This window comes from Neophocaena asiaeorientalis, unplaced genomic scaffold (genome assembly GCF_003031525.2).
Source record: "Neophocaena asiaeorientalis asiaeorientalis breed wild unplaced genomic scaffold, Neophocaena_asiaeorientalis_V1.1 scaffold182, whole genome shotgun sequence".
In the NCBI taxonomy this organism is placed as follows: domain Eukaryota; kingdom Metazoa; phylum Chordata; class Mammalia; order Artiodactyla; family Phocoenidae; genus Neophocaena; species Neophocaena asiaeorientalis.
The window spans coordinates 1,182,784-1,192,078 of record NW_020174648.1 but is presented as its reverse complement, the minus strand read 5'-3'; positions in this window follow the sequence as shown (position 1 = coordinate 1,192,078).

Here is a 9,295-nt window from a genome sequence, read left to right as displayed (position 1 = left end):
GCTCCTTGGGCATCTCTATCTCTATGTGGTCTTCCAGCATGGCAGCTTCAAGAGGACTTTTTCTGCATATCAGACAAGGATTCCCAAGGCACATGTCCCTAGAGACAGAGCACCAAGCAGAAGTGATATTGCTTTTTATGACCTAACCTCTGAAATCACATTATTCTGTTGGTAGAGGCAGTTACAAAAGTCCATCTAAGCTCAAGAAGAGGGTACACAGACCCCACCTCTCAAGAGAGGAATGTCAACATCCCATTTTAAGAAAAGCATGTAGGATGAAATATATTGGTACAGCCAACTTTGGAAAATACTATCTGCAATATTAATGTTTTTAAGCTTCTGAAATATATTTTCTATTTATTTAAAGTCACCAGGCTTCCCTGGTGGCGCAGTGGTTGAGAGTCCACCTGCTGATGCAGGGTACACGGGTTCGTGTCCTGGTCCGGGAGGATCACACATGCCGTGGAGCGGCTGGGCCCGTGAGCCGTGGCCGCTGGGCCTGCGCGTCCGGAGCCTGTGCTCCACAACGGGAGAGGCCACAACGGTGAGAGGCCTGTGTACTGCAAAAAAAAATAATAATAAAAAAATAAAGTCACTAATACTTGATTCTCTACTTTTCAAGTAGGTCCACTTATTGACCATTCTTTTTTTTTCTTGACTTAAAATAGGTATTTTATTATTAGAGGAATGTATACTTAAAAATCAAATTTCTAGTTTTTCCAGTTTTAGTATCTTGGTTTTTTTTTAAGTCACATAAAGTAAGTCTAAAGCGAAACTAAAAACTCTTCATGTGACCTTTAGGCCTAGGAAATTTTTGACCAAAATAAAAACAAAGATGTAATAAGAGTGTAATTAATAAATGCCAGAGAAGACAATTTAATTTTTGTCTTGAGCTAATCAAAATGTGGACAATGTTAACATTATCTTTGAGATTCTTTGCAGTTAGAACCAGCTGTACTGCTTTTTCACTGACACATCTTCCTCTCATAGGAATGTAGGTAGAGGAGGGGCTGGGTTCAGGTGATAGGATGACCTCTCTTTGCTGGTATGGGACAGCAGCTTTGAATCAGGAGACCAGTCAAGTTGATTCTACACTAGCATCCCCTAGGTGACGGTTGCTCCTTACTTGAACTGCAGCTAATTTATGCCCAAGGAAGTTACTACTGCTTTTTCTTGGCTTAAACTCTGATGAAAAGAATGACTGTACTTTTCTGCCCAGTGTTGTAAAGTTGAAAAGTTTCTTGAGCCCCAGCTTTGTAGGATATCATTTCTACCGTGTGAAATTACATTCTTGTGCTCTTTTACTCTTCCATCTTGCTGTTCCTCCTCCCATTCCCCACATAGATTTTTAAATTGTTTGTTTTTATGTTTAACATATATTATTTAATATTTTGGATATAAAAGCGCGATGAAAAATAATAATACAAGCATCTGTATATCCACACCCAGCTTGAGACATAAAAACATTATCAACACAGGAAGCTGAAGCTTCTTGCGGTCACTCCTACCATGTATTGATTCCCCTTCTGCTCCTTCAGAGGTAATGGCATTTCCAAATTCAGTTTTTTTTATTCCTTGATACTTAAAAATATTTTGCTACATTTGTGTAGCAAATAAAACTATGTTTAAAAACTATGTTTGTGAGATTTATCCTTTAATTTATTTTCATTGTTGCTTAGTATTTTATTGTATGAGTATTCCCCAGCTTACTTACCCATTCTCCTGCTGATGGACCTATTATTTCCTATTTTTGAGATTATAAACAATGCTTTCATAAAATCTCTTGTACTTGGGTTTCTTATAGAAGTTAACTATTTAATACAAGTCTGAGGTGAGATAAGGAGCCTTGTATCAGAATATAAATCAACGTATCATTTCTTTTTATTTATTTATTTACTTACTTGGTTGCACCAGGTCTTAGCTGTGGTGTGCATGTGGGATCCAGTTCCCTGATCAGGGGTCTAACCCGGGCCCCCTGCATTGAGAGTGCGGAGTCTTATCCACTGCACCACCAGGGAAGTCCCATTGTACCGTTCCTTTCATCAAGAAAGTTTTATCTCAAAAAAAAAAAAAAGTCAGCTCACCTAGGCGGTGTGCTTACTGATGTAGTTGATTTACATCCTTGCACAAGCTCTTTATCTTACTGTGGTTCAATAACAACGAGTTTGAGAATGTGGACCACTTTCAGTGAACTTGTTGGGTCATAGGCACATCTTCAACTTTACTACCTATTTCCAAAGCGTTCTCCCAAATCATTGAACCAATTTACATAGCTATGAGAAGTGAATAAAAATTCTCATTGCTTCACATCTTTGCCAACATGTGGTATTATCAGACTTTAAAATTTTTTGCCAATCTGGTGGGCGTGAGACTGTTCTTATTATGGTTTTATTTTGTCTTTCCCTGATTGCTGGTGATGTAGAGCATCTTGCCATTTAGAAAAACTTTTTAATTATTTTTTATTGAGATATAATTGACATATAACATTGTATTAGTTTTAGGTGTACAATATAATGATTTGATACATGTATCTATTGTAAACATACAGTATTTGTCTTCCTCTGTTTGACTTATTTCACTTAGCATAATGCCCTCAAGTTTGTTGCAAATGGTTGCCTCTTTTAAAAATTGGTTTTTAGTTTTTTTTTTTAAATCATTGAACTTTTCTGGACTGTTGCTATTAATCTTTATTTTTTTCTTTAACTCCTTTTTCCAAAGGCGGATCATATCTGCTATTGCTTCTTCTGTTATGTCTTCTTGCTTCTTCTCCCTCTTCTCTTTCTTTCCCCACTGTTGATCATTCCATTCTTGCCTGTGGAATGTTACTAATGCACCTATGACTGCTTTTCTGCTTTTCTAAATCCACTGTCACTCTGCTGGCTCAAGTTCTCTCAGGATCTATCTCTACTTGTGGTAAAGGTCATGTAATTCCATGCTGAATAAGCAAGACTCAGGGGTGTGATAATAAAAACAACTTTACTTTGTTCTTCCGCTGTCCTTCTATATCCGTTGTGTGAGGGAAATCCTTCTCTTACTCCTGGATAAAACTCAAGAAGTTCCCATGACTTTTCTGATCAATTTTAGTTAATAAAATGTCTGAACTCACGTTAGCTGACAAACAGTGTTAATTCAGTAATAAAATGTCCAGTGCAATATATGAATCAACATTTCTATCTTTACCCAAAGGTGTGACTGCTACCCTCTCCTATCTAGGGCTTCCTGCATTTTTGCTGTCTCCTTCCAGGAGGGAGCAAGGTGCTTTTCTTTTTCTGTCTGGACTATCTCCATTTCCTCAAGTTTGCTGCCCTACCCGGGGTGGAAGGCAGGAAGTCGGGGAGGCGTGGAGGAGCTGTGAGGCTTATAAGAACATTCTCACCTGACAGCTACTGTTGTAAGGTGGATGTTTAAAACCAATTCTTTCTCTTGGGGTATTTCCCTGGCTTCTTTAAAGGATCTCCTGCCTGGCTGCCATAGCTGCAACTCCCTGGATGTGCGTCTTGCCTCCCCTTCAAGTGGTCACTCCCAAGGTCCCCTCATCTTTGGTTCCCAGCCAAATACTCTTCTTTCTCTGGATTTCACTCACTCCTTCAGGCTACCCTCTTGGGAGGATTCCTTCCATTTTAATTTATTTTTTAAAAAAGGAAAATACCTATTCTTTATTTTAAAATATTTATTTTTTTGAATGGTTCTTATAGTCACATTTTTTACTGACAAGTTGCTCTAGTAACCCAAAGAAGTGAAGGAGAAATCAGCTGCCTCACCACCTAGATATTGATTTGTTCAGACACTTCAATGCCTTATGATACAATAAAACCACAAACATTTTCTTTAAAAAAAAGTTCGAAATTTAAAAAATATAAGAGACTACAACTGATAAGTCTCCCTCTTACTCCCTGTCGTTAGTTTCCTTCCATATTGACAGCCAGTGTTAACAGTCTCTTCTGTATCTCTGTAGAGATGTTGTATGTATGTATAAGCAAATGTTATATATCGTCCCACCTTAAGTCGAAGAGTAGAATACTATTGACATGGGTCCCACAGCTAGTTCCTGGGATTCACTAATCTCTGGCTCCCCTTTTAAGAGCAAGGAATACTTAATTTCACGAGTACTGTCAGATACTCAGAACAGAAGCTGCTGTGCTTTTTCCAGGCCCAATTCCTGGAATAGTCTCAGACTACTCCGACATCCAAATTCTGAAGCACATATGTAGCTCTCCTCAAAGCCCCTCTCTCACTAGCTTGAGGTAAGGAAAAAGCTACCTCTGCATTCCCACTGCCTGTTCTCCCCTCAAAAGTCTTCCCCTCAAATCCTCTGAATCTACAATCCCTCAATTCTTTCATATCAGTGACCAGGTTGAAGGATCTTTGGTGAAGTTATGTGAAGAATCACATAACTGGTCTCATATTACTCCTTTGAAAATGTGCTTCTTGGAGTCCCGTCACATAACTTACTCTGGTTGCTGCTATCAGTTTGCCTTAGGGCTTCACTCAAAAACTGTAATTTAACATTTTTCCAAAGAAGACATGCAGATGGACAACAGGTACATGAAAAGATGCTCTATATGGCTAATCAGCAGGAAAATGCAAATCAAAACCACAGGGAGATGTCACCTCACACTTGTTATAATGACTATTATCAAAGAGACAAGAGATAACAAGTGCCGATGAGGACATAGAGCAAAGGGAACCCTTGTACATTGTTGGTGAATATGTAAATTTAGTGCAGCCACTACTACGGAAAAAAATATGGAAGTTCCTCAAAAAGTTAAAAATAGAATTGTCATATGATCCAGCAATTCCATTTCTGGGTATTCTTTTTTTTTTTTTTTGCGGTACGTGGGCCTCTCACTGTGTGGCCTCTCCCGTTGCGGAGCACAGGCTCCGGACGCGCAGGCTCAGCGGCCATGGCTCACGGGCCCAGCCGCTCCGCGGCATGTGGGATCCTCCCGGACCAGGGCATGAACCTGTGTCCCCTGCATCGGCAGGTGGACTCTCAACCACTGCGCCACCAAGGAAGCCCCTGGGTATTCATTTGAATAAAATGAAAAGACTTCACTTGTAAAGATATATTCACCCCATGTTCACCGCAGCATTATTTATAATAGTCAAGATACGGAAACAAACTAAGTGCTTATCAACAGATGAATGGCTAGAGAAAATGTGATATATATATATATTATATATATATATATTATATTATATATATATATATATATGCCACAACATTCTATTATTCAGCCATAAAAAAGATGAAATCTTGCCATTTGTGACAACATGGATGGACTATGAAGGCATTGTGCTAAGTGAAATAACTCAGACCGAGAAAGACAAATGCCATACAATCTCACATGTGGAATCTAAAAACAAAAATAAAAGAAAACCCAAACTCATAGATACAGAGAACATATTGGGATGCCAGAGGTGGGGAAGTGGGGGCAGAAGAAATGGATGAAGGAGATCAAAAGGTACAAGCTTCCAGTTATAAAATAAATAAGTCATGGAGTTGTAATGTACAGCACGGTGACTACAGTCAGTGATACTGTATTTCATATTTGAAAGTTGCTGAGAGAGTAAATCTTAAAAGTTCTCATTACAAGAAAAACAATTCTGGTACTATGTGTGGTGATGGATGTTAACTAGATTTATTGTGATATCATTCTGCAATATATACAAATATCAAATCATTATGTTGTACACCTGAAACCAATATAAAGTTTTGTATGTCAATTATATATCATTTGAAAAAGGAATGATGAAATTAAAAATTGCAACTTAACTCTCGCGAGTTAATAACAGTCAAATATGGTTAAATGCTGCCTTTATAGATATCCCTATTCTCCTTTCACTCTCTGGATTTCCAGTCAAATGACTTCTCTGACCAATATTACCTTGGCTTGTGTGCTCAAGCATACACACTCACACATACACAAATATTTATATATATGAAGATAAATGACTATGTCTCTGTTTTATTGTCAAAGAAAGTTCTTACTGATAAAATTTAGGTTTTTTATAGTTCTGCACAGCAGAACACCAAATGCCCTAGAAAATTCAAAACTAAGCCAAAAGACTGAATCTAGAAAAAGAAAGTAACCAGAAAACCCATCCCTAAATTTGGTGTCTGCATAGTTTGTTAGAATTGAAGGGAAATTTGCAGTCTGAATGGTTGAATTTATTATTGAAAAGGTGGTGGACAAGAATACAGATCAGATTTGACACCTAGCCTTGACATTTCAATTGAAATGTCTTTAGCCAATCCTGACACATAATTTCATTCAATTAACCTCAAATAGCGAATGACATCACCATAGCTGTATCTCTCTATTTCTCTATTTGTTATGTCTAGAGATCAATGTCAAATATTACATTCTCAGGAGAGAAAATATGTAGCTATTCACCCCAAATTTAATTAAATCCAACAAACATTCAATTAAATTCAACAAATATTGAGTGCCTAGTATATGCAAGGCACATATTCAGTTGATAAAAAATAGTAAAAATAACCAACATTTTTGAGCACCTTCTGTGCACGAAGTACCATGCTATGCTATGTCCTTTACATGTGTTGTTTCTTTTAACCCTCACAAAACCTTATGGAGTAGTAGGTACAATTGTAATCTCTACTAGACAGATGTGGAAACTGAGGCACAAAGAGGTTAAGTAACTTGACCAAAGTTATTTGATTTGATCCAGGTCTACGTGACTCCAAAGTTTATGCTCTTAAACCACTGTGAAGGAAACAAAGAGCTTTATAGTCTAACGTGACAAAGGTGTGTAATATAAATGCAGAACTATCTATAGTAGGTACAGTCCTAAGGAGGTACACAGCATTGTGGAGTTCAGGGGTGCACTCAGTACCTGCAAAGGATGAGCAGTCATGGAATTTTTCCTGCAGTAGGTAGCTTTTGAGCTCGTACTTAAGAAATGTGGCAGAAATTGCAAACCAGGGTGATATGTGATCCAGGTTATGGAACAAAGGTCTAGAAGTAGGAATGAACGGGCCATGTCTGAGATGGAAACTGGCTTGAACATTACATCCAGTTAGGGAAATAATAATAGCCACTCTTTATTTCTCTCTTTTATGTGCCAGGCTCTTGACAGATATTATTTCTAATCTTTAAGACAACCCTATATGGTAGATATAATTAGTCATGATTTATGGACAATAAAATGGAGGTTTTTGAGGTCATGGGCAAGTGATGGAGTCAAGATTTGAAATGGAATCTTCCTGACACCATATCCTTGCCCTTTCTATTTTTTTGTGCTGCCTTACTTTAGGAAGATAGAAAGCTTGGCTGGTGTCATATTGAGAAAAGCCTTAACGACTGAGGTGAGGAATTTTTACTTATCTTGGCAGGCACAGGCAGGCCAGGGACAAAACTCAAGCTGAACTCTAGGAAGACTGCTGAAATCATTTGGGCAGGAGAAATGAGAGCCTGAATTAGAAGAGCAGTGGTGCCCCTGGACAACAGGGAAGTGGATTTAAGAAATATGTATTATTGGTATTTAGAGACAATAGCTGATTGGGTAGGAGCAAGGCATAGAGAAGAATATATAGTATTTTAAAACTTTTTATTCTCTTAGTTCTCAGAAGTGTGTTTGCAATGGCCATTAACAGAAATACAGGACAGGAAGAGGAGCTGGCTTTGTGGGATTGAGGAGTGGGAAAACACATGAACTTAATTTGGGAGTTGTAGGTACCGATGACTTCTGTATCTATGTGGAGATGGGTAAGACAGTTGGAGATTCAGTCTGAAATTTTGGGCTAAGATCAAGTTCTCCAAGAAAGTTGAGAGTCAAAGCTACAGTACTCAACAAAGAATATAAAGACACCAAGATCTTGGTGTCTTCTAAGAAGTAGGAAAAAAAGGGAGCTACATTAAATACCTATTATGTGCCTAGCACTACTGGCAGGGTAACAAACCTTTCCTCATTAAGCTTCCAATCTTGTTCAAGAGATTAATTACACTCATGAAAGAGCAAACAGTACAAAACAATATACTCAGGAGCCAACCTGTAGGGTATAAACAATAGGAGTTATGGGATGTTGAAAAGGAGAGGGGTTGATGTGTTGAAGTTCTTTTCAAAGTGAAGGAGAGGCCAAAGATCAGTACAAGGTATAAGAGGTGGAAATCGTGCATAGGCTGATATGAGGATAGCATTGCTCCCTACACAGTGACAGGAATTTTGGTGTTTTCTCTGTTGCCCAGGGGGCAGTATGGGGGTGAAAAAAATATAAATAGCCTTTGGAGTAAGGGAGACCTCAAATTTTACATCTGCTTTTTATTGATGGTGTAATATTGGGCAAATTACTTAGCTTTTCAGCACTTTAAAAAAATGAGTATAATACTTAATAAGATGGTTGAATAAATTCAGTAAAATAACATGAAAAGCATCTATCCCACTGCTTTACATAGAAAGGTTGGGGAAAACTTAATTAACTCTCTCCTTACGTTGTTTTTCTTGCTACCACTTGCACCACTGGGATACCCACATTTCCTGTTTTTCCCCCCAGCACAGCTTCCTGGAGACACAGTACACATTTTACATATGTGCAGGATTTTTGTACATCCATTTACCTCCTATTCAGGCACAGCTATAGGCCCTAAGAGAGCGGGCAGTTACTGCCTCCAGCTTTTATTAAGATCCACTCGACAAGCATTACTGAGCACCTACAATGTTCCAGTTACTATGCTAGGCCCTGTTGGTGTATAAAGAGAAGAGAAAAAAAAGAGTCAAGATGAGAAACAGTCTCTGGATAAATAGCTATGTGAGTTCAGAAGGTGGAGGAAAGTGAAGGGTGGAGGGCTTGTGTGCAGTGAGCACCTAGCAGAAGGTGGCATTATTTGCAAAAGAGATGTCATTTAAGCTAAGTCTTCACAGATCATAGAATTCACCATGTAGAGATTGGGGAAAGTGGTTAAGGATGGTAGAAGATATGGTGATCATAGAGTCTCTTAAAGCACAGTTATATCAATGCCAACACCTAAGGGGAGGAAACTCCGTTTTACTTGCTCTGGAGTCTTAAGCCACTAGACAGAGTGCATGCTGAACAGAATTGTAACCCTCGCGAATGAAACGGCCACAGTGCCAGCAGTGGGTAACTGCCGCAGCCGCAGAGCTGCAATTACTCTGAAACTGACTGGGGTACAGAAGATTTATTTGGACAACTGGTGAAACATCATAAACACTGGGAAGCTGCAATTTTCAGACTTCGAGCTTATCCTTGTCATAACCCCAGCTTGTTTTTTTTCGGCCGGGGGTGAAATGCGCAGCCAGAAGGCCCACTTAGATG